This window comes from Elgaria multicarinata, chromosome 2 (genome assembly GCF_023053635.1).
Source record: "Elgaria multicarinata webbii isolate HBS135686 ecotype San Diego chromosome 2, rElgMul1.1.pri, whole genome shotgun sequence".
In the NCBI taxonomy this organism is placed as follows: domain Eukaryota; kingdom Metazoa; phylum Chordata; class Lepidosauria; order Squamata; family Anguidae; genus Elgaria; species Elgaria multicarinata.
Window position 1 is genome coordinate 179,886,613 of NC_086172.1, and position 24,800 is coordinate 179,911,412.

The 24,800-nt window shown below is 50.6% G+C and overlaps 1 protein-coding gene across 7 annotated transcripts in view; it reads left to right on the plus strand.

The window, feature by feature from the left end:
- The first annotated feature begins 2,625 nt into the window (after positions 1-2,625).
- The window catches only part of NIN (ninein), a 159,314-nt gene continuing 137,139 nt past the window's right edge, over positions 2,626-24,800 (plus strand). For 6 of the 7 annotated variants that reach the window (XM_063118241.1, XM_063118242.1, XM_063118244.1 and 3 more), the window contains exons 1-2: positions 2,626-2,689; positions 3,595-3,643. The gene's annotated coding sequence lies outside the window, so the exon portion shown is untranslated. Of the gene's footprint in view, positions 2,690-3,557; positions 3,644-24,800 lie in introns of those variants that run through there. The other variant, XM_063118247.1, reaches the window with a different exon arrangement.

The following is a 24,800-nucleotide window of genomic DNA, read 5'->3' on the forward strand; positions in this document are numbered from 1 at the left end:
TGCCAAAATATGGATTAGGGCCAATGCCTTTATTAGGAACTCCCAAGATCACAAAAAAGTGTCCAAACTTCCAAGATTTATTTCCCTAGTATGGATTTGGGGATTTTTTTTTCTTACCACCAACACAGCTAAATTGGCCTTTTGTTGTTCTTCCAAGAAGGTTTTTTAAATTAAAAAATAATTAATTTTATGCAAAACTCCTGTCTAATTAACTGAATATTATTTAAAATAAGAGCACACTTTCAACTGCCTTCCCTTTTCCTTGGTCAAGGAATCTACTGTAAGTTCAGATACACATGGGGCTGATCATGTCATGGGGCACATTCCTAAACATGCATAGAATCATAGAATAGCAGAGTTGGAAGGGGCCTACAAGGCCATAGAGTCCAACCCCCTGCTCAATGCAGGAATCCACCCTAAAGCATCCCTGACAGATGGCTGTCCAGCTGCCTCTTGAATGCCTCTAGTGTGGGAGAGCCCACAACCTCCCTAGGTCACTGATTCCGTTGTCGTACTGTGCCTTTAATTGCTAGAGATGTGGTAGTGATGACGCGCATGTCCATTTGTCACATGGCCACTTCTAACAGAGAGAGAGAGAGAGAGAGAGACAGAGAGAGCACCTAGTTTGCGAGACTGAACATTCATTTTATTGTTTAGAACCTGGAATCGGACCAATGTGAGAATGCCTGCCCAAATGACCATTGCTAGTTGCCAGGCTAGCAACTGGTTTGCGAGGTACTAATTAAAACAGCTTTCCCCAACCTGGTGCCCTCCAGATGCGTTGTACTGCAACTCCCACCATTTCCAGCCAGCTGAGTGGAATTAAGGGGAGCAATTAGCCAAGGCTGATCACAGCAAAACGTGGGATGAGGATGCATAGCGAACAAATTGCATGACAATTCAAGAGTGTCAGGGGGAAATCGTGTTTGTTAATGGTGCTTCTCGGCCTGCGCATTTGTCCCTCTTTACTTCCTCTTCTGAAAAGAGGAAGTAAACAATGTGTGTGTCCCATTCAGTGGGCCGTTTTGATGCCGCTGCTTCTCCTGCACACAGCAGGAGAGAGCGGCAACTTCCATCTTTAAAAATAAGTCAGACTTACTGGGATTTTTTTTGTTGCGTGAAGGCTAGAAGGCGCGGGAGGCAGATGACGTCACGAGAGAGGGACCCGCAAAAATCTGTGACTGCCCAGCAACGAGCGAGCAATACAACACTCATCTGATGGAATTCTAACTGATGCTTGGGGTGGACACATTATTATTTATTTATTATTATCAATTAATTATTATTTATTTTATTAATTGTCCTAAATGTTCATGGTGTTCTACAGAGGAACAAAGCAAAAGGGGGGAAAGAGTTCACAGATAGGGCACCGCCTAACAGTCTGACACATGGACATATGACCATTAGATCAGTACGTTTAATTGCAATTAATATTGGGGGGGAGGTAGGGGAAATGTATGCGTCTCGCAGCAGCAGGGCAGCTGACACATTCTCCCCACCACCCCACCCCACCCCCACTCCCCAGAAGTCCCGTAGGAATGACTGGCGTAGCGTCGTTAGCAGAAAACTCTTCCTTTGTAACCCCTATCATTCCAGTTCCCCCACTTTAAAAATCACCAAAGTGGCTCTTCCAATTTCACCACCTGCAAATGTGTGTGGGGGGGGGGGGGGGGGAAGGGGACTAACTGGAGAGGGTTGTGGGAGGGTGTTTTTTGGGGGGGGGCTGCACCCCCTTCGCTTGTCTGCCATCCCTGACTGTTGTGGTTGAGGGATCCCTGATCAAGGACCAAGCGGCGCCAAGGTTTCCCCAGAAACCCGCCTGAAACCCGCAGGACGGGTGGGGCGGAGGCTGGCGGAGGCTTCAGCATCCTCGGGCGTGAGCCCAGACCCCCGGACCTGCCGGTCCCTGGGCAGCAGCAGCAGCAGCAGCAGCCGCAGCGAGCTCCTCTGCCCTCCGAAGGGGCTCCCCAGAGGCACCTGGCCGGCCGCTGCAGGGACCCGGGCCCTGGACCAGCCAAGCCTTTGGTCTGATCCAGCCACGGAGCTCTTCTGTCATTCAGCCCCAGCAGCCTGGGAAGGGGCCGTGCGCAACCCGACGACGAGTCCTCCGAAAGGCTGTCTGCACGGGCTCAGAGGCCCCCTGCCCCCTCTACGCGTTTTCGGCCTTCCGGAGAGGTTCCGGAGCAGAGCCTCGGCTTCCGTCCCACCTTGCCGGCGCGGAGCGCGCCCTTTCTTTGAAAAGGGAAAGAAGGGGCCGGGGCTCAGTCGAGCCATGTCCTGACCTGGCGGGCCCGCCGTGTTGCCACCGCGGTAAGAGGAATGGCCCTTTGCACGCGCTCAGAGGCGCCGCTGCCGCCGGCCTCGCTTCAGCGTCAGGGGCGGGACGAAAGGGGCCGGGGCCGGGCGCTCGGGAGCGGCTGGGCCCGGCGGCGGCGGCGGCGGCGCCTGCGAGGGGAGGGCTCCGGCCTGGGCTGGGCTCCTCCTCGCGGGCGGTCCCAGCGCGCCAGCCCGCCCTGCCCTCGGCCCTTCCCGGCCTGCTTCTGCTTTTCCCTGCCCCGCTGCTCGGATCCGGCTGCGGCCGGGCGGCGATCCAGCTGAGCCGGGCGAGCTCCAGGCGGCGGCCGGGCGAGCGGGCGATGGCGCCGCGGGCTGGCCAGGCGAGCGCGGGGCCCTGACGCCGCGGCGGCGGGTAAGGCCGGCTCCGTTGCGCGCCGCGCCGCGTAATTGCGCGCAGGTGGCCGCTGGCTGCCCGAGGGCGATGCGCGCCGCGGCCACTAGAGGGGCACGTGGGGGTCCGGGCAGGAGATGGGCGGGGGGCGCCCCCCCCACCCGAGGCAGGAGCGGATGGGCCGGGGCAGGATTAGGGGTACGTTGGCCGGGGTGGGTGGGCTTCCAAAACCGCCCCCGCCCGTGATTATAGAAGGCATGGGCAGAAGGCATGGGCAGGGCAGGGCAGGGGGTCGTTGCCGGCGAGAAAAGCTAAGGCGACGCTCTCTAGGGAAGCAGAGCTTTACGATTTGGGGGGGGGAGTGTAGATCGCGAGGGGAGGGGGCTTGGGGAGTAGCGGGGTCGAGGGAGGGGGGTTGCTATGGCAAAGCGAGGAAAGCGGGCGCGCGTGGGGGGGTGTTCAGGTGCAACCCCATCATCTGGCGTTGACAGTGGGGCTGGGTCGAGGGGGCCGCTCTGGTGAGGTTTGGCCGGGGGAGGGGGTGAGCGACGCACCCGGTGAAAGTGGGGCGCTTTCTGTGGACGGCGGGGCTGCTGAATGGGGCGCAAGGGAGGCAGCGGGGGTCCCTTACGGGCGAGCGACGGATTTGCCAGGTGGGGGGAGGGGGAGGGGGAGGAGGAGGCGACGGCGCAGGGGTGTGCGGGGGGGGGGCAGCGCCTGATGGGGGCGGGGGGCGTTTCAGCCGGGAGGGGGCGGGACCCGGCCGGGGGGGGGAGGGGGCGGCGGCGCTTCTCGGCCGGCTCTGGGGCCGCCCCTTCGCGCGGCTCGTGCGGCTCGCGTCCTCCCCCCTGTCAAGGACCCCCGGCCCCGAGCGCGTCTGGGGCTGCAGCTGCTAACAAAAGCCGCTCTTTCGCCTCTCCTCGCAGGATCGCGGAAGGAGGCGGCGAGGGTGGCGTCGTGCCGTTCCTTGGGCAGGTGAGTTGGTTCGGGGGCGGGGAGGGGGCCCCGGGCAGTCCCGGGAGGGCAGATCCGGCTGGGCGCCCGCTTCACACCCTTTGCAAAACTCCGGATTGGGGGGGGGGAGCCCTCCGTCCCACCCCCGGGTTGCTCGAGAGAGTGCCGGGGCCGCGCTCCCACTTCTCAGGGGCCGCCGCGTCTCCCAGCCCCCCCCCCCCCCCCCAGGTGCTTTCCAAGGACCTGCCGGCTCGCGCAAGCCAGACCCGGCGTTCCCTTTGCCTCCCTCCCTCTCGCTTCCTAACCGTCCCCGTCCCCCCTCGGCCGCCTTTCACTCCGCTTGGACAATGGAGAAAGGGAGAGGGGGGGGGGGTCTAGTCAGTGTCTCATTGTTTCTTGTCAATTGCACGCCCAGGCGCTCGGCCTTGAAGCCAGAACAGCAGCCGGTGGGATTGCAAAGAAGTAACCAAGACTTCTGGCCTTGCAGAGCTTGGCTTCTGCCTTTTGGTTCCGTGGAAAACTTTAATCCTTGTTCGTGCCTGTCTAGAGCAGAGGCGTGCAAGGCTCTTAAAACTTGGTCAGGCAGGGAGGCTTTTGCAGGAGGCCAGGATGCCCCTGTTCCCTTGACCTGTTTCTCCCAAAGCATCCTCTTTAAGTAAGTTTAAGAGGGCGCATCTGTCATCTGGCACTTCTAAAAACAGACGCCGCGAACTCCCTCCAGACTTTAGAAGCGGTCAGGAAGGGGGTCTCTTTCCCAGAGAAAAGGTAAGGCGGGTCAGCTGCAAAAGGCGCTTTCTTGCGCCTGGTTCAACCCCTCTGAACTCCAACTATGTGACTTACTGAGTTTCTCACACCTGGGTTAGGGACAGCTCAGAGCGGCAAGTCACTGGATCAGTCACGGAGGAGAAAAGGAAAAAGATGTCTCCAAATGCGGGGTGTGTGCATGCGCGCGCATGGCTTGTATTCAGTGTGCATTTGCATTTGGGGTATATATTTTTTCCGCCTTTCCCCAAACTTTGCCAAAGCGAGGTCGTTGACAGAGATGTTTCCAGGTTCTTTAATTAGATGGTCAATGTGTTGGCGTGCTCTCTGGCACTGGTAGGCTGCGGAACAAAAGGTGGTGTGTGTTTTTCAAAAAGAACATACATTGTGGCAAGCCTGCCAATTACGTAATTGCTATTCCTGGACAAAAGTGAAGCTTGTGGGGCAGGCAGGCTTGCTGTTCCTTGTGATCCCTTTGCTGGCCCCCTCCTACCTGGGGGGGATTGATGCATGGCTTCTAAAAGTGGGGGCTCCTTTGAGACTTTGTCTCATACAAGAGGTTTGGTGAGTTATTGCGCTTTATTCACCCCCTTTGTAATTTTCTTTCATTTTTTTATACACACACAAAACACAGATGGGCCCCGTGTCTCTCCCCCCCCCCCTTATTAGTGGGAGGGTCTGTTATTGAAAGACCCTATTACGATGCAAATTCTGGAGTGTCTTAAATATTCACGGCCCTCCTGTCTGTTTCGGTGCCATGACCATAAATTTCTAGCACACTCTGCGGGACTTTATCCTTGGTTAATCTTCCGAAGCGCTTGAGGCCTGGTTCATAAATTCCCTCCCTTTGCCAACTCGAAAGGGTTTTTAAATTATTTTTATTGGAGACCTTGCCTGCCCCAAATAATCGGGGTGCGGAGACAGCGGGGAGGCAGTGACAGATACTCAGGAGTCGCAGCAGACACCTGGAACTGGGTGATATGACTGATTGCCCTGTTCGGTGGATGGGCGCAGTTGCCAGCTGTAAGATTGACTTCCTCCGTGACCCTTGAAGAGAGAGAGAGACTTGAGTGGGTTTGCAGAGTGATGGACTGCTACCACGGGGGCCGTTCGTTGCTTTGTATCCTGACTCCATCAGAGCCTTTTCTGTCTCTGCTGCTGTGAACCATTGTCTGCTCTTTCAGGCGGACGGCATTCAATTTATGAGGCAAGCGACTTGACAGGCTAACCGTTCAATTGTTGTGGTGTGGAAATGGATGAGAGGCTCTGGGTGGTACCTGGTGTAAGAGCAGACCCATTGAAATGAATGGGACTTAAGTTAGACTAACTATGAATTGGATCCAACTTCTGTATGAGCAGAAGTTCACTCTCATGGCGGGACTTCCTTCTCCCCGTGTGACACCCCCCCTACACATGCCCCAAACGTTCTCCGGAAGGTCTCCCACCCCTCCAGAGAAGATCTGGGGGGCAGTGGAAAATAGTTTTGCTAGGCAAAGCGCTACGAGGAGAGACTGAAAGAACTGGGCCTGTTTAGCCTGGAGAAGAGAAGATTGTGGGGAGACATGATAGCACTCTTCAAGTACTTGAAAGGCTGTCACACAGAGGAGGGCCAGGATCTCTTCTCGATCCTCCCAGAGTGCAGGACACAGAATAACAGGCTCAAGTTAAAGGAAGCCAGATTCCAGCTGGACATCAGGAAAAACGTCCTGACTGTTAGAGCAGTACGACAATGGAACCAGTTACCTAGGGAAGTTGTGGGCAGGGGGTCGGACTCGATGGCCTTGTAGGCCCCTTCCAACTCTGCTATTCTATGATCCTGGCAGTGGTTTCTCCCCTGCTGACAAAATGACATAATGGGATACTATGCAGTTAGGATTATTGCCTGTATATTGTTGCCTGTGTATTGTTTTTGACTGGCCCTAAGGGCCACTTGACACACAGAAGTTTGGCAAGTGAACCTTCTCCTTGTCATGCAAATTGTGCCTGCAAGGGACAGAAGATACCTACATAAACTCCTTGTGGGCGGAGGAACCAGTGTAGCTCTGCTTAGCTCACACCTGAGCACCGGAGAAGGAAGTTTAAATAAGTGACGTGCACAAGAGGTGAGCTCTGCTGTGATTCACACTTTTGACATTTCTGCTCGGTGTTTGTGCATTGCAAGACCCGCTCGTGTATGGGAAGGAGAAGGGCAGGATTCTGCCGAAAGGCCCCACGCCGCCCTCTCGCAAATGGAGTTTTTCCTCGCCTGGCTGCAGTTTTCTCTCCTTGGGGCAGAATGTAAGATTGCACTTAAGCTGCTCCTCCGACTTGAACAGCAACTTGATTTGCAGAAGTTATAGGTTTTCATGGAGAGGCAAGCAGAATCTGCGGATCAAGCTGTTTTTCAAAGTCACAGGAGAGGGATTTGTGAAAAAAATTAAGTGGCAACTTCTGTGAGACAGACAGGAAAAGAGGGTGAGAAAGGGGACACTTATTCTGGGTTGTTTGATATTTCATAGAATCATAGAATAGCAGAGTTGGACAAGGCCATCGAGTCCAACCCCCTGCTCAATGCAGGAATCCACCCTAAAGCATCCTTGACAGATGGTTGTCCAGCTGCCTCTTGAATGCCTCCCTCTCAAAATACTAGAACCCGACGGGGTCATCCAATGAAGCTGATTGGTGGGAGATTAAGGACAGATAAAAGGGAGGACTTCTTCACACATCACATAGTTAAACTATGGAACTCACTACCACAGGATGTGATGATGGCCACCAATTTGGGTGGCTTTAAAATGGAGTTGGATAAATTTCTGGAGGAGAAGGCTATCAAGGGCTTCTAGCCCTGATGGTTGTGTGCCATCGCCAATATTTGAGGCAGTAAGCCTGTGTGCACCACTTGCTGGGGAGCATGGGCAGGAGGGTGCTATTGCACCATGTCCTGCTTGTTCATCCCTGGCCGATGGCTGGTTGGCTGCTGTGTGAACAGAGTGCTGGATTAGACGGACCCTTGGTCTGATCCAGCCTCAGGGCTCTTCTGATGTTCGGATGTTCCTGCATTGAGTTTTATACTAAAAAGTGCAGGAATGCATTCTCAGTTCCCTTTGCAATTTTTTGTATGCAACAGTGGCTTTACTTTACTGCTTCTAGGGCAGGGGTGGGGCAAATCTGCCCCTCCTAACATCCCAATTGGACCCTCTGGTGTCTCATTTCCCCCTTTCCCTGAAGTGCCAATCATTGGGTGGTTTCCTGGCTTTTGTGCAGCTCCACCCCCACCCCCCATTCTGAAAGGATGAAACAGGCTGGTATTTTTAGCTCCTCCCCCACATTTGCCTTTAGCCCCGCCCACCATTGGAGTGAACCCCCTGGAGTAATTGATCTATCATTATGACATATAATCCCCCAAGGAGCTTATTTATTTATTTATTGTATTTATATCCCACTTTTTTTCCTCCTACAAGGAGCCCAAGGCGGCTTATATAATCCTCCTCCTCTCCATTTTATCCTCACAACAACAACCCTGTGAGGTAGGCTGGGCTGAGAGTCTTTGACAGGCCCAAAGTCACCCAGTGGGTTTCCATGGCTGAGTGGGGACTAGAACCTAGATCTCCCGGATCCCAGTCCAACACTCTAACCACTACACCACGCTGGCTTCCGTTACATGGTTCTTCCCCCTCTGATTTTATCCAAATAACAACCCTGTGAGGTAGGCTAGGCAAAGAGAGAGAGAATGGCCCAAGGTCACCTAGTAAGCATTAGGGTTGACTGGGGATTTGGACCCTGTCCTAGTCCGACATTCTTAACAATTTCATCAGACTGACACCACAGCCTTGTTGTCTAGGGTGAGTGAGAACCTCTTGCAGGTAACCATTCGCTTAGGGAAGGCCTTTTATATTCTCTCTCTCTTTCAAGCCATCTGTGTGCCTCAAATTACTAGTAGACATACTTGTGACTAGGAAGGATGACAACAGAGGAACAGCAGGAGCTGCCATATCATGAGTCAAGGCCTTGGTCCATCTAGCTCAGTATTCCTGACACTGACTGGCAGCAGGTTTCCAGGATTTCAGGCAGGACCCTTTTCCAGCCCTTTCCTAGAGAAGCTGGGGATTTAACCTGGGACCTTCTGCATGCAGTGCAAATGCTCTACCACTGAGCTATAGCCAGACGTGTGTGATCTAGAGGGTTTCCAGACAGAGGTCTCCTTACTTTCCTTTCTTAAAGGATGGAAGAAACAGAGAGAAAGCCCAGGAGGGTGACAAGTAGAAAAAGGACGTCATGTGGCCGCCTCTTCTTCATTTCTCTCTGTCTTGTATGCCAGATGTGAGAATGCAACTCCCATGTGGCGGTGGAACACCCCACCGCCACATGAAATTAGAAGAATGAGGCAGGGGGGTGCATAGGGCGACCCTATGAAAAGGAGGACAGGGCTCTTGTATCTTTAACAGATGTATTGAAAAGGGAATTTCAGCAGGGATCACTGTATGCAGGCAGCACTTGGTGAAATTCTCTCTTCATCACAACAGTTAACAACAGTTAAAGCTGCAGGAGCCTTGCCTAGTGTGACCAGATACAAAACAGGGTAGGGCTCCTGTAGCTTTAACTGTTGTGATGAAGAGGGCATTTCACCAGGTGCTGCATGAATCCAAACGACACCTGCTGAAATTCCCTTTTCTATACAACTGTTAAAAGATACAGGAGCCCTGTCCTCCTTTCCATCTGGTCACCCTAGGATTGCACAAGAAAAGGCTTGTCTGGGAGCAACCGGAGTGTGTTATCTGCAAGCCTGCGCAAGGAGCGTGCTTCTGGATCCGTCTTCTCTCCTTCCCAGAGTAGCAGGTTGGCCCTAATGCTACTGTCGTTGTTACCTGCTTTCTGAGAGTAGTACTCTTGCAGCTGATGGGGACACCCAACTGTTCAATTAAGAGGCTGTTAATTGCCTGACTACTTGACAATTAATCAATCCATAACACCTGCAGCCTGAAAAGTAATTGAGACCTGTGGGAAACCCAAGGCTGCTCTCGTGTCTTGAAAGAACTCACGTGCTTCGTTTTGGCTTTAGGTTTGGCTACATCCTTCCGAAGCAACGGGTAAAAAGTCCCAGCGGAGCGTGCGCACCCCATAGAAATCATCTTCGTTAAATAACGTGTGCTGTATTTCGTTCAATTACTCACGAGATACCGCAAAGCCATGATGAAATTCCGGAAGCATGGTCGCGTAAGAACTGATTCAGAGTTCAGCAAGAGGTTGTGTACTACGGCCCTCGTGGGATTGTACCACCTCAGAATGTATGTGGATGGTTTGCATGGCAGCAATGGATCGTATCAAAATCTGCATGTGAAAAGCTAACACGTCAGGGAGAAAGTTGTGCTTGATACCTTCTCTCCAACTCATTAGCTTTCCACATGCAGGGAGCTTTTGACAGGCAGAGCAATTTCAAAGTCCCCCACCCCCATTGCAGGTAGTACATTCCTGTTACAGGACAACCACCCTCCTCATCCTTAGCCGTGACGAAGTCCTGCATTTGGCCACATTCACCTGGTGTCCTCTGGACATTTCGGACTTCAGCTGCCATCAGCCCCAAGCCAATCGTCAGGAATTCTGGGAGATGTAGTCTGACATTTCTAGAGGACATCAGGCAGGGGAAGTCTGATCGTTGTTCTATTTGTCCCGCCTCTTCTTCATTTCTCTCTGTCTTGTATGCCAGATGTGTAGGAATGCAACTCCCATGAGTCCTGGGACACGTATTAAAACATTCAAAGAGCCCTGATGCTGGATCAGACCAAGGGTCCATCTAGTCTAGAACACTGTTCACACAGTGGCCAACCAGCCAAGCTGGAGTGCTGGGCTGGAAACAACAGAATGAAATTTCATAGGGATAAATGCTGAGTTCTACATCTAGGAAATAGAAACCAAATGCACAGTTACAAGATGGGGGATACTTGGCTCAGCAATACTACAAACGAGAAGGATCTTGGAATTGTTGTAGATCACAAGCTGAATATAAGCCAACAGTGCGATACGGCTGCGAGAAAAGCAAATGCTATTTTGGGCTGCATTAATAGAAGTATAGCTTCCAAATCACGTGAGGTACTGGTTCCTCTCTATTCGGCCCTGGTTAGGCCTCATCTAGAGTATTGCGTCCAGTTCTGGGCTCCACAATTCAAGAAGGACGCAGACAAGCTGGAGCGTGTTCAGAGGAGGGCAACCAGGATGATCAGGGGTCTGGAAACAAAGCCCTATGAAGAGAGACTGAAAGAACTGGGCCTGTTTAGCCTGGAGAAGAGAAGATGGAGGGGAGACATGATAGCACTCTTCAAATACTTAAAAGGTTGTCACACAGAGGAGGGCCGGGATCTCTTCTCGATCCTCCCAGAGTGCAGGACACGGAATAACGGGCTCAAGTTAAAGGAAGCCAGATTCCAGCTGGACATCAGGAAAAACTTCCTGACTGTTAGAGCAGTACGACAATGGAATCAGTTACCTAGGGAGGTTGTGGGCTCTCCCACACTAGAGGCCTTCAAGAGGCAGCTGGACAACCATCTGTCAAGGATGCTTTAGGGTGGATTCCTGCATTGAGCAGGGGGTTGGACTCGATGGCCTTGTAGGCCCCTTCCAACTCTGCTATTCTATGATTCTGAGTGCAACAGCAGCCTCCCACCCATGTTCCCCAGCAACTGGTTTATATAGGCTTACTGCCTCAGATAGTGGAAGTACCATAGAGCCATAAAGCTCCCAAGAATTGTTCTAACCCCCTTTTAAAGCCATCCAAATTGGTGGCCACCGCTACATCTTGTGGTAGTGAATTCCATAGTTCATAGAATCATAGAATAGTAGAGTTGGAAGGGGCCTACAAGGCCATTGAGTCCAGCCCACTGCTCAATGCAGGAATCCACCTGAAAGCATCCCTGACAGATGGTTGTCCAGCTGCTTCTTGAAGGCCTCTAGTTTGGGAGAGACCACCACCTCCCTAGGTCACTGGTTCCATAGTTTAACTATGCACTGTGTGAAGAAGGACTTCTTTTGATCTGTCCTGAATCTCCCACCAATCAGCTTCATGGGATGACCCCACTGGGTTCTAGTATTATGGGAGAGGGTGAAAAATGTCTCTCTATCCATATTCCCCACACCTTGCATAATTTTGTACACCTCTATTTATTTTATTTTATTTATTTATTTATTACATTTTTATACCGCCCAATAGCCGAAGCTCTCTGGGCGGTTCACAAAAATTAAAATCATCATAAAACAACCAACAAGTTAAAAATACAAATACAAAATACAATATAAAAAGCACAACCAGGATAAAACCACGCAGCAAAATTGATATAAGGTTAAAATACAGAGTTAAAACAGTATAATTTAAATTTAAGTTAAAATTAAGTGTTAAAATACTGAGTGAATAAAAAGGTCTTCAGCTGGCGACGAAAGGAGTACAGTGTAGGCGCCAGGCGGACCTCTCTGGGGAGCTCATTCCACAACCGGGGTGCCACAGCGGAGAAAGCCCTCCTCCTAGTAGCCACCTGCCTCACTTCCTTTGGCAGGGGCTCACGGAGAAGGGCCCCTGTAGATGATCTTAAGGTCCGGGTAGGTACATATGGGAGGAGGCGTTCCTTCAAATAACCTGGCCCCAAACCGTTTAGGGCTTTAAATGTCTATTTAAAGCCCCAAACCTCTATCATGTCTCCCCTTAGCCTCCTTTTCTCCAAGCTGAACAATCCCAACTTTTGTAACCTTCCCTCGTAGGGGACATGCTCACAGCCCCTGGATCATTTTAGTTGCCCTTTTCTGCACATTGCAGAAGGCTGTTTGGAAGCTTTCCTTAGCAGAGGACGTTCATGGTCTCTCTTTTGGCTCATGCGGTAAAACTACGTGTATCATGATGCCATTGGGTTGTTGCGGTCATTGCCAGTATCATAGAATCATAGAATAGCAGAGTTGGAAGGGGCCTACAAGGCCATCGAGTCCAACCCCCTGCTCAATGCAGGAATCCACCCTAAAGCATCCCTGACAGATGGTTGTCCAGCTGCCTCTTGAAGGCCTCTAGTGTGGGAGAGCCCACAACCTCCCTAGGGAACTGATTCCATTGTCATACTGCTCTAACAGTCAGGAAGTTTTTCCTGATGCTTCCTGTAACTTGAGCCCGTTATTCCGTGTCCTGCACTCTGGGAGGATCGAGAAGAGATCCTGGCCCTCCTCTGTGTGACAACCTTTGAAGTATTTGAAGAGTGCTCCCATGTCTCCCCTCAATCTTCTCTTCTCCAGGCTAAACATGCCCCCAGTTCTTTCAGTCTCTCTTCATAGGGCTTTGTTTCCAGAGCCCTGATCATCCTGGTTGCCCTCCTGTGAACACGCTCCAGCTTGATTCTATGATTCTATGGAGAGGCCAAGACAAGGTTTATCCTGAGCCGCCTCCCCTCCCTTTCTGAAGTGCCCTCGCTAGATGGGCTGAAAAGCCAAGAATGGATGGCAGGCAGGGAGGCAGGCAAGGATCACCTCCCCCAGTTCTCCTGCCTTCCAGGCTTCCGCCTGTCAAGTCAGAGGACTCTCGGAAGCCTCTGAGTTCGGGTGCTTCCAAGCAGCGGGAGCGCAGTCGAAACGGTCGCGTCCTAAGAAGCTCAGAGTCGGGCAAGAGTGATTCACAGGGCTGTTGTCAGAGCAAACACAATAAAAATGATCTGGGCATGTTAGAAACTTAAAAGTGCTGCTTAGGCAAATAAAAAAGTTTAACATAGTTAAACACCTGGTTTGCACGTAATGGCAATTCCTTGGTTGTTCAACCCATGAAATGCCGGGATGCAGCGGAAACACGTGCGCTCATCGCTTCCGCTTTACATCCGGCTTTGTAAACGCCCCAAGAATGCCGCATTGTGAAGTGTGAACTGCCCAAAGTTTTAACCCTGAACAACTCAGTTGCATGTACCGGATGGATTGGGCTGTTGCTCGAATCTTTGAACTGCTCTGGTGTTCACTGGAACAAAGCCTGGTCCATCTGTCCCCCTCCCCTCCCCTGTGATAACCGTGTTTTGTTTGCAGGCTTAGAAGTGAAGCATTAATTTGTGATGAGCTAATGGTAGTATTCTTAGCAGGCTCTGGGACTGCCTTGCGAAGCAATCGCCTCTTTGCGTGCTTTTGAAGTTTGCGATGGATTGGGGGGGGTGTCACGTCATAATATTTCCCACGCTTCTATTTAGTTATTTAGTTATTTATTACATTTCTATACCGCCCAATAGCCGAAGCTCTCTGGGCAGTTCACAGAAATGAAAACCATAATAAAACAACCAACAGTTTAAAAACACAAATACAAAATACTGTATAAAAAGCACAACCAGGATAAAACCACGCAGCAGAAATTGATGTAAGATTAAAATACAGAGTTAGAACAGTAAAATTTAAATTTAAGTTAAAATTAAGTGGTAAAATACTGAGAGAATAAAAAGTTCTTCAGCTGGCGATGAAAGGAGTACAGTGTAGGTGCCAGGCGGACCTCTCTGGGGAGCTCATTCCACAACCGGGGTGCCACAGCAGAGAAAGCCCTCCTCCTAGTAGCAACCTGCCTCACTTCCTTTGGCAGGGGCTCACGGAGAAGGGCCCCTGTAGATGATCTTAAGGTCCAGGCAGGTACATATGGGAGGAGGCGTTCCTTCAAATAACCTGGCCCCAAACCATTTAAGGCTTTAAATGTCAATACCAGCACTTTGAATCGGGCCCGGACCTGATGCACACACAAAGGTTGCATGTTTTATTAGAGTGTGTAAGGGAGAAGGTTACCTGCTCTTTCAGGGGCCCACACACCTGCAGTTGGGAACTCAGCCTCGTGTAGCTTTAGCCAAAAGAAAAAGACGCAAAAACACTTTTGGTTAAGCGAAGGAGGTGGGGGTAAGATGGAAGGAAGAGGAAGCAGGACAGTTAAAAATAAAATTGTTTCCCAGGGTTTTTTTGGGGGGGGGAATGTGTGTGTGTGTGTTCCTATACGATGATGCCATGGAAGGGCCTCAGATCAAAAGTTAGACAAGGCAGGAGGGAGCACAGGTTATCTGGCCGGAAACGCCCGCCCCCTGCCCTGCGTTCCTGCATCCCAACAAAGGACAGCCTCTATCTGTGGATCGGAGCTTTCTCACAACGCCCACGGATAGTAAATGAAAAAGTCGTGCTAAGTCAGTGACTTTTTAACGGCTTCGTTTCAGGGGGAAGCCCGGGGTGGCTGTGAGTTGGCGGTTGCGTCATATAAACTATGCAGCGCCACTGCGCAGCCAGCATGGGGTAAGCAGGGTGTACAGGCAGCCCCTGGGAAACTCTGGTTTCCCCCTGAATTTTTCTGCTTTTCCTTCTGTTCCCCAATCCCCAGGCCTTCCCATTCCTAGTTTGACTGAGGCCATAGCTAGAACTAAGGTTTATCCCTGGATCGTCCAGGGATCAACCCTGTTCATCTAGGTGACACACAGGGGATCCAGTGCTCAGGCAGGGCCGAACCCTGGATGATCCCAGCATAAACCTTAGGTCTAGCTGTGACCTTAGTCAGACCATTGGTCTAGTAGTGGTTCCTGAAGTGTCTTCTCAGTTCTGGGAGCAGCTCTTCAACGACTCGGGCAGAGAAAGGTCTGGGCTCATCCTAACAGGAGATGCTGCCAAGGATTGAACTGGGGCCCTTCTCCACGCCAGGCATGCGCCCTGCCCCTTCCTGCTGCGTGCCCGACGCTACACCGGCATCCCCCTCTGCCTTGGGAGGGTCTTACAGGTCTAGTTTAGTAAGCCAAGAGGTGGGACGGGGGGAGGAGGTGCACCAGACCCCACACTGTGGTCAAGCCTGCGGGCCTCGTCTTCTGGTCCAGCCGTGACCAAACCCCTTCTGCTGCTGGGTTGCTTCGCCTGCCCCAGGTTGATGCCTCGTGTCCTACGTCTGCCTTGCACAACCCGCTGCCCTCCAGACGTGTTGGATTGCAGTCTGGATTGCACAAGGCGGCCAGAAAATTGTTTCTTCTTTTTGATCGCCTCTCACCCTTCCTCCTTCGAGGAATCTGGGGCCTCCCTGCCACCTTTCCAGGGTACGCAGAGTTCTTTAAATAGCCGCCACAAGCAAGCCATTCTCACAGGCTTTTCTCGCTGAGCCATCTGTTCCGACGTCAAAAGAAAGGGAAAGAAGTTCTCTGGGAGAATTCAACGGGGGTGGGTGGGGTTGGACCCCCGGGCCATGCCAGGTTGGAGGGGTGGGGAGACGGGGGTCCAAAGACGCTTTCCTCCGACGGCAGCAGCTCTCCTCTTGACCCTTGGGCGGAATCTAGTGGCGCAATTTATTGGGAAGGTCTCCTGCGCGAGATGGGGGACGGGCGAGCGCACCTGGCACGGTTCTGGCCGGGCTCGGCTGCGCTCTCCTCTGCCGGCTGGTCACACTGCCTCTCTTGTTATGTCCCTGGACGGGGAGCGATTCAGCAGCCGGCACAATCCCGGCATTCCAGCCGTGCTCTCAGCTGCTGAGCCATCTGGAGGGGAGATGAAAAGGCCCACATTCAACTCGGCCCTTTGTTCGGGTGATTTGGGGCCTGCTTTCCTCCATGCCCCCCCCAGCTCTTTCCCACCTCCTCCTCCTCCTCCTCCTCCTCCTCCAAACAAACAAACCTAGACTCCCGCTAGAGCTGTGCCCAGAAGTCTTCCGGCAACATTTGAAACACACACACACACCGGAAGCTTGTGACCATCTCTTGGTCCGAGGTTGAGGATCTTGTGGTGGTGCCTGCTCCCCGAGAGCTTGGATTGGCTACCCAAGGGGGCGTTATGGCCACAAGGCCTGTCTCAAGCACCACCAGATAATGGCGAGGAGGGAAGAGGGATCTCCGTGTCTTCATGTATAGTTTGAAGCTGATGGAGGTGGATCAGGGGTGGGGATCTTCTGGGGCTTGGAAGGCCATGTGGAATTCCGTGGGTGCCACATTGCTCCCCTGCCAGAAAAGGAAGGAATGGACCCTCTCGTGCAAAGCAGTTCAGTCATTACTGACTCCTAGAGGGACGCCTGCTTTCGCTGATGTTTTCTTGGCAGACTTTTGTAGTGGGGTGGTTTGCCGTTGCCTTCCCCAGTCGTGGTTCCCTTTCCCCCAGCTAGCTGGGTACTCATTTTACTGACCTCAGAAGGATGGAAGGCTGAGTCGACCTGAGCTGGCTGCCTGAGAACCAGCTTCCGCTGGGATCGAACTCAGGCCGTGGGGAGAGTTTCGGCTGCAGTAACTGCTGCTTACCACTCTGCACCACATGAGGCAGTTTCCCTTAAAATAGGAACAAAATGGTGGCCTCTTGCACTACAGGTTGTGACCGTCATGGGGTTGGTTGTGTGTGTTCCAACCAGTGTGCCTTCGAGTGTTTCCTAAGAGAATTTGAAGCTTTGATCTTGGCACGGAATCGTTCATACATTTCTCTTATCCAGCTTGAGAGGTTTTTTAAAAGCCACTGAATTACTGCATGCGAATCACGTCCTTTCTTCAAGGAGCTCAGGGTGATGTGTATAGATTTATTCCACCACCACCCCCAGCCCCACAATTCTATCCCAGCGACAATCCTGTGTAGTCCATGAGGCTGGAAGACAGAAGCTCACTCAAGGTCACCTGGTGAACTTTTTGGCTGAATGAGGATTTGAACCTGGGTCTTTTTTCTTCAAGTCCATCACCCAAAAAGATCACCAAGGGATCCAGAAACGAGCAAGTCCAATTTGTTCTGAAGTATGATTTGGGAACGTGCTCCTGTCAGCCTTGAAATGCCTGTTAAACATTCCTCCAAGTGCTTAGCAGCCTTCCTCAACCTGGGGCGCTCCAGATGTGTTGGACTACAACTCCCAGAATGCCCCAGCCAGGCTGGCTGGGGCATTCTGGGAGATGCAGTCCAACACATCTGGAGCACCCCAGGTTGAGGAAGGCTGGCTTACAGGTTGGTGACAAAGGAAATGAGACAACGTTTCCATTAACATCTGTTTGCTTCTGATAGGAATTTTGCCGTTGGAGTGATATTTGCATTGACTCCGCGTAAACATCTGGGCATTTTCTTATTTAGGTTTGAAATGGGCCCAGGTTTCATGACTCTCTACTTGTTGGCTACAACATCAAGTGATGGCGCCAATATCACTGGACAAATATTTTAATGAGCATGAGAAAGTATGACGGTTCTTATTGGTGATGGCCCCCTTAACGCTCGCCGCACGTGACAAATGCGTGTGTCTATGAACGGCTTCCCCCTTGTTTCTCTGTGGCTCCATTTCTCTTGGCACTCACCACCTGAGTTTGCTTTTAGAGGGAGTAATGAGGACTAACGACTTGTACCAAAGGCTCCATAGAAAATTTGGGGCTGGGGGTGGGTGGGGGTTGTTGAGGAAGGATTTGAAGCAAGTAGGAGAGGTGGCACCTGAAGTAGTCCGGAGAGGAAGTTCAGGATACAAAGGGACACACCGGCTGCTAATTGCAGTGTGGGGTTTTGATACTGCAGGTCCTTGTTGTGTTCCATAACTCCTTTTAGCTCAAGTGTGTGTGTGTGTGTGTGTGTGTGTGTGTGTGTGTGTGTAAAAGCACCTCCCTTTTTTTAAAAAAAATCCTGAGCAAACCTCCCTCCCTCTCCTCTCTGGTGAAAGTGCTTCTGTCTCGTGCTACATGTTTGTGGATAACTAGGGATTACCTGGGATTTAAGTGGGATAAAGCAAAACAGCAGGTTTGGAGCAGATGCGTGCAATGTGGGGTCAGGATTCCTTCCCCCTGGATCAGGGCGTGATCCAACACGATCTTCTTGTTTCTGTAACCCCCATCACCCCATCTTTGCACCCCCACCCCACCCCCATTTAGCATGCTCATCTAGAGTATTGCGTCCAGTTCTGGGCTCCACAATTCAAGAAGGACGCAGACAAGCTGGAGCGTGTTTAGAGGAGGGCAACCAGGATGATCAAGGGTCTGGAAACAAAGCCCTATGAAGAGAGACTGAAAGAACTGGGCATGTTTAGCCTGGAGAAGAGAAGGTTGAGGGGAGACATGATAGCACTCTTCAAATACTTAAAAGGTTGTCACACAGAGGAGGGCCAGGATCTCTTCTCGATCCTCCCAGAGTGCAGGAAACAGAATAACGGGCTCAAGTTAAAGGAAGCCAGATTCCAGCTGGACATCAGGAAAAACTCCCTGACTGTTAGAACAGAACGACAATGGAATCAGTTCCCTAGGGAGGTTGTGGGCTCTCCCACACTAGAGGCCTTCAAGAGGCAGCTGGACAGCCATCTGTCAGGGATGCTTTAGGGTGGATTCCTGCATTGAGCAGGGGGTTGGACTCGATGGCCTTGTAGGCCCCTTCCAACTCTGCTATTCTATGATTCTATGCCCCTCTCTTTGTTGTTTATTCGTTCAGTCGCTTCTGACTCTTCATGACTTCGTGGACCAGCCCATGCCAAAGCTTTCTGTCGGCTGTCGCCACCCCCAGCTCCCCCAAGGTCGAGTCCGTCACCTACAGAATATCCTCCATCCATCTTGCCCTTGGTCGGCCCCTCTTCCTTTTGCCTTCCTCTTTCCCTAGCATCAGTCTCTTCTCCAGGGTATCCTGTCTTCTCATTATGTGGCCAAAGTACTTCAGTTTTGCCTTTAATACCATTCCCTCAAGTGAGCAGTCTGGCTTTATTTCCTGGAGTATGGACTGGTTTGATCTTCTTGCTCCAAGGCACTCTCAGAATTTTCCTCCAACACCACAGTTCAAAAGCATCTATCTTCCTTCACTCAGCCTTCCTTATGGTCCAGCTCTCGCAGCCATAGGTTACTACGGGGAATACCATTGCTTTAACTATGTGGATCTTTGTTGTCAGTGCGGTGTCTCTGCTCTTAACTATTTTATCAAGATTTGTCATTGCTCTCCTCCCAAGAAGTCAACGTCTTCTGATTTCCTGGCTGCAGTCAGCGTCTACAGTAATCTTTGCGCCCAGAAATACAAAGTCTGTCACTGCCTCCACGTTTTCTCCCTCTATTTGCCAGTTATCAATCAAGCTGGTTGCCATAATCTTGGTTTTTTTGAGGTTTAACTGCAACCCAGCTTTTGCACTTTCTTCTTTCACCTTTGTCATAAGGCTCCTCAGCTCCTCCTCGCTTTCAACCATCAAAGTGGTGTCATCTGCATATCTGAGATTGTTAATGTTTCTTCCCGCGATTTAAACTCCAGCCTTGTAAGATACCCCCAAGCTGAATATTATGAAAGGCAGCCACTGTGGAGTAGTGGTTAGAGTCTTGGACTGGGACTCGGAAGATCCGGGTTCTAGTCCCCATTCCTCCATGAACTTGATGCCTAGCCAACCAACCCAGCCAGGGTTATTATGAGAATAAAATGGGGCTCCTTGCAAGAGGAAAAAAAGTAGGATCCAGAGGGAGAGGTGGGTAACTAATAAATAACTAAATATATTATTAATAATAATAATAATTTATTATATTATTAATAATTTTTGTGAACCGCCGAGAGAGCTTTGGCTATTGGGCGGTATAAAAATGTAATAAATAAATAATAATAATAATTAAATAAATACCTTAAACAAAATAAGCTGAAATGGAGTAGTAATATCTAATAAGAAAAGTATCTCTGAGCATGAACAGAGTTCCTCGCCCTCATAACTCTCACTACGGAACATGACCTCTTCAGAAGGGGACACGGATCTATTTGGCCCAGCGTGCTGTTTCCAACAGTGCACAGCCTCACTGGGAAGCCCACAAAAGTAGCGTATGAAAGTGGTTTCTGTTGTTAGCTGCCGTGAGCTCCCCCAGAGGAAAGGCGGGCTATAAATCTTTTAAAATAAGTACAACGAAAATAAAGGCGGCGATGGCTTCCCCCTGTTGCTTGTCCCAAGAGCCTGGTATTCAGGGGCATGTTATGTTTTTATATGACATTTTATTATGGTGTTGTGTTTTATGGGAGAACATCCAGGCCTCTGCCTGCACCTTCTCGCTCCATAAAAAGCTCAGTGTTGCTCCTCTTACACAAAAAGAGGACCAAAAAAGGACACAAATGTGCATGGTATTTGCATATCCCAATTAGTATGGATAGATGCACGTTTAGGAATAATCACTGCCGTTTAAATAGATGGTGGGGATGTCTGAGACCAGGCAAGCTGTCTGTCAGGGCTGTTGATGGGCCAGCTCAGGGCTCCTGAGATCTCCCTTCTGGTGGGTCTTTCTCTTTAAACCAGGCTGTCGCAGGAACGGCCTTGCAAATAGAGGACACCTTCAAAGAAAATAGGACACCTGGCCACCCTACGTACCAATCTCCAAACTCAGTCTTTGGAGAACTCATTACAAGTGGGGATGTGGGGAGCTTGGGAGATAAATCAGGAGTAGGCAGCCTGGTGCCCTCCAGATGTTTTGGACTACTTTCCCCAGAATCCCCACCCATTTGCCATGTTGACTGGGGCTTATGGGATTTGTTGTCCAAGCATCTGGAAGGTGCCAAGTTGCCTGCCCTTGGGAGAGATAGAATCATAGAATAGCAGAGTCGGAAGGGGCCTACAAGGCTATGGAGTCCAACCCCCTGCTCAATGCAGGAATCCACCCTAAAGCATCCCTGACAGATGGTAGTCCATAGCCTTGGGCCCATGCTGGGATGTCAACAATTTATTTATTTATTTAATTTATTTATTACATTTATATACCACCCCACAGCTGAAGCTCTCTGGGCGGTTCACAAAAGCTAAAAACAGTAAACATTAAAATATACAAAATTTAAAAACCATCAGAGACATAAAAACAACAGTATAAAAACAGCAGCATCCATTTAAAACAACGGTTTTGGGGTCCATTAAAAAACAAACTTAGCGTTGTTAAATGCTGTTAAATGCCTGGGAGAAGAGAAAAGTCTTGACGTGGCGCCTGAAAGATAACAATGTTGGCACCAGGTGAGCCTCATCGGGGAGATCATTCCACAGTCGGGGGGCCACCACTGAAAAGGCCCTCTCCCTTGTTGCCATTCTCTGAGCTTCCCTCGGAGTAGGCACTCGGAGGAGGACCTTAGATGTTGAGCGCAGTGTACGGGTAGGTTCATGTCGGGAGAGGCGTTCCTGACAAGCAATTTTGATATGGTTTGTTTCCTCCAAGGGCTTTTAGGAGGGAGCTTTTCTCTCACTGCTGTTGAAGAGGGCTTTCCAGAGTTCCACCCCCTCCCTGTTCCCCATCATATTAAAATTGGACAGGCACCATTGCTCTTGTACCCCAAGCCTCGAGCAGACGTGTCCCTCGCGAACACGGGCCAGCCCCATTCAAATTTCTTCCTGGCCTTCTACCCTCCCTTTTCACTGCCAGCCTGGATGCAGGGACTCTTGCAGCTCTCAGCCATAGGGTGGCTGAGTGTCCTACTTTGCAAAAGCTAGTCCTCTATTTGAAGGCCTGCCCAGCAAGTCCTATTTAAAGATAAAGAACCATAAGTCAGAACGTGCACATCGGCAGTTAACACCTGGATGGCAGACTGAGCACCAGGTACACAGCTCACCTGGGCGGTCTTTGCCAAGATGGTGAGGGGACTTGTATTACTATTTAAATGATAGCTGTTATTCATAAATTTGCTGCAGTCCTTATAGATTTGCATCTGCAGTTGTAATGCAAATTGGTGTCAACTTTTGAGGTGATGCGTTTCCTCTTTCTTGGCTATGCAGAAGTGGCCACGCTATTCAGCCGTCCTACAGGCTGCCTCGGGGAATCCCAGTGCATACTTCTTCACACAGCGCATAGTTAAATTACTGAACTCACTACCACAAGATGTAGCGATGGCCACCAATTTGGATGGCTTTAAAAGGGGGCTGGAGAAATTCCTGCATCATCATTATTATTATTATTATTTATTTATTTATTTATTTATTTATTTATATAGCACCATCAATGTACATGGTGCTGTACAGAGTAAAACAGTAAATAGCAAGACCCTGCCGCATAGGCTTACATTCTACTAAAATCATAGTAAAGCAATAAGGAGGGGAAGGGAATGCAAACAGGCACTGGGTAGGGTAAACAGGCACAGGGTAGGGTAAAACTAACAGTCTAAAGTCCGAGCAACATCAAGTTTTAAAAGCTTTAGGAAAAAGAAAAGTTTTTAGCTGAGCTTTAAAAGTTGCGATTGAGCTTGTAGATCTCAAATGTTCTGAAAGAGCGTTCCAGGCGTAAGGGGCAGCAGAAGAGAATGGACGAAGCCGAGCCAAGGGAAGTAGAGACCCTTGGGCAGGCGAGAAACATGGCATCAGAGGAGCGAAGAGCACGAGCGGGGGAATAGTGTGAGATGAGAGAGGAGAGATAGGAAGGAGCTAGACCATGAAAAGCTTTGAAGGTCAACAGGAGAAGTTTATATTGGATTCTGAAGTGGATTGGAAGCCAATGAAGAGATTTCAGAAGTGGAGTGACATGGTCAGAGCGGCGAACCAAGAAGATGATCTTAGCGGCAGAGTGGTGGACAGAGACCAACGGACTGATGTGAGAAGAAGGAAGGCCAGAGAGAAGAAGGTTGCAGTAGTCCAACCGAGAAATAACCAGTGCATGAACAAGTGTCTTGGCAGAAGAGACAGACAAAAATGATCGAATCCTGGCATTATTATACAGGAAAAAACGACAGGATTTAGCTATCAATGGCTACTAGCCCTGATGGTTGTGTGCTCTCTCCAGTATCAGAGGCAGTAAGCCTGTGTGCACCAGTTGCTGGGGAACATGGGCGGGAGGGTGCTGTTGCACCATGTCCTGCTCGGTCATCCCTGGGGCCAAGCAAAGACTATGAAAGCAAGGCCACTTGTGACATGACATTTACTGTTCCATGCAATGATTTTTGGGAGGCGTCCCGTGAGCGTGTTCAGCGAAAGTGAGGCTGGAACAGCTCATCAGCCTTTTGTATGTATTTATTTTTAATCGACATCTCTGATCAGGTAAGAATCTAGGATCCTGCATGATGGATTGCCCCCGGTCCTGACACAATTTCCCCACAACTGATGTGCTTGTGGGACCACATGAAGACCACGATGCGGCACAAACAGGAGGCTGTACTCTTTCTCGAACTGCTGGGCTCAGCTCTGGGCTATTTGTTCCTGTAAGGTTGTTTTTCTTCTTGCTCCCACTTCACCAAGCATTACCTCAAGCTCCTGGGAGATCGGTGGGACGCGGGGGAGCAGTTTCTTTCCTCTGTGCTTCAGCCGCTTGTCTTTAGTGAAACTTAATAGAGCCGCTGCTTGACGAACGCAGCAGAGCAAAGGGATTGTTTGCATCAAGGTTTGGGTGGTGTCTGTTCCCGTGAGTGCATTGAATGAGGCGATAGGAGCACATCTGAGCTACTCTAATAGAAGGGGATTGAAATGATCCCACGTGTCCCCATACATTCACGTGTACTGAGCAGGGGGTTGGACTCGATGGCCTTGTAGGCCCCTTCCAACTCTGCTATTCTATGATTCTATGATTCATGTTTTGGGGTCTTTAACTAAGAGTCACAGTATGGAATAAGTATATTGTACTTATATCAGGGGGAATTATGAATAAGACCAGACTAAAGCTTAGAATCAAGAGCATAAGGAGAGCCCTGACAGATCATAGAATCATAGAATAGCAGAGTGGGAAGGGACCTACAAGGCCATTGAGTCCAACCCCCTGCTCAATGCAGGAATCCACCCTGAAGCATCCCTGACAGGTGGTTGTCCAGCTGCCTCTTGAAGGCCTCTAGTGTGGGAGAGCCCACAACCTCCCTAGGTAACTGATTCCATTGTCGTACTGCTCTAACAGTCAGGCAGTTTTTCCTGATGCCCAGCTGGAATATGGCTTCCTTTAACTTGAGCCCGTTATTCCGTGTCCTGCACTCTGGGAGGATCGAGAAGAGATCCTGGCCCTCCTCTGTGTGACAACCTTTTAAGTATTTGAAGAGTGCTCTCATGTCTCCCCTTAATCTTCTCTTCTCCAGGCTAAACATGCCCAGTTCTTTCAGTCTCTCCTCATAGGGCTTTATTTCCAGACCCCTGGTCATCCTGGTTGCCCTCCTCTGAACCCCCTCCAACTTGTCTGCATCCTTCTTGAATTGTGGAGCCCAGAACTGGACGCAATACTCTAGATGAGGCCTAACCAGGGCCAAATAGAGAGGAACCAGTACCTCATGCGATTTGGAAGCTATACTTCATAGAATTATAGAATAGTAGAGTTGGAAGGGGCCTACAAGGCCATCGAATCCAACCCCCTGCTCAATGCAGGAATCCACCCTAAAGCATCCCTGACAGATGCTTGTCCAGCTGCCTCTTGAAGGCCTCTAGTGTGGGAAAGCCCACAACTTCCCTAGGTAACTGATTCCATTGTTGTACAGGCCAAGGGTCCGTCCAGTCCAGCACTCTGGTCGCACAGTGGCCAACCAGCTGCCCACGGGAAACCCACAAGCAGGACATGAATGCAAGAGCACCCTCCCACCCATGTTCCCCAGCAACTGGTGTACATAGGCTGCTGCATAAGTT